The sequence below is a fragment of the Meleagris gallopavo genome, chromosome 2 (genome assembly GCF_000146605.3).
Source record: "Meleagris gallopavo isolate NT-WF06-2002-E0010 breed Aviagen turkey brand Nicholas breeding stock chromosome 2, Turkey_5.1, whole genome shotgun sequence".
Lineage (NCBI taxonomy): Eukaryota > Metazoa > Chordata > Aves > Galliformes > Phasianidae > Meleagris > Meleagris gallopavo.
The window spans coordinates 56,457,498-56,458,403 of record NC_015012.2 but is presented as its reverse complement, the minus strand read 5'-3'; positions in this window follow the sequence as shown (position 1 = coordinate 56,458,403).

The following is a 906-nucleotide window of genomic DNA, read 5'->3' as shown; positions in this document are numbered from 1 at the left end:
CCTTGAGGTCCCTTCCAACCCTGGCCATTCTGTGATTCTGTGATTCCTTTCTTTTTCCCCAGATGTCCTTTGAGAAGGGCATCCAGCCACAAAAGATCATACAACTGTAAATTTTGTACCACTCTGGTGAAAAATATCCTGTACTGAGGAACTGACTTTGCTTGTACTCTTCCTGGCACAACCTGTAGAGATGAAGTACAGTCTGGCTCTGGTTGTATTTAAGCAAAATGTTGGTTTACATTCCTCTTCCAGGAATCTCTGTGTTTTAGCAGCATGACAGTGTCCCCTTGCTCAGTGCTGGGAATCCTGTGTGGGTGGAAGCTCCAACCTGTTGTGCATTCAGGAATGTTCATGCTATGAGCACTATCATGTACCTGCTGGTAAAACCAACTGCTGCCAATGAAAGGATTAACAAATAAAACTTTAAAATACTTCAATAATCATCATACCATCAAATATGGAAAGAGGAAGGATTGGTGTTAATCTAACATACATTTCAATATTTCTTGCTACTACGAGTTCACAGAATAGGAAAAGAATACATACAAAGATGCTGATTGAGAAAAGAGAGTACATTACTGGAGGTTTCAGGAGATATGAAATAGGCAGAACACATGGATCTTCCATTAGAAGCAAAGAACTAGCCACAGCATTAACAAGTGTTACACTCTCCTATTCGGTTGATCTGTTTTCCTTCTGACTTTTATTTGCACACTTTCACTTTGACCTCATTGAGGGTTCAAGCTCTCCTCCCCAAGGGAAAATCTGATACAGCTGATTTTAGGATAACACAACTAGCAAGGCACCCTGAGGTATGAGCTCCCACAGCCACACAATAACAGGATGAACCACATACATCAGAAAACACCTCTGCTGACACAAGTACTATGAAAAACAGAAAAGGTG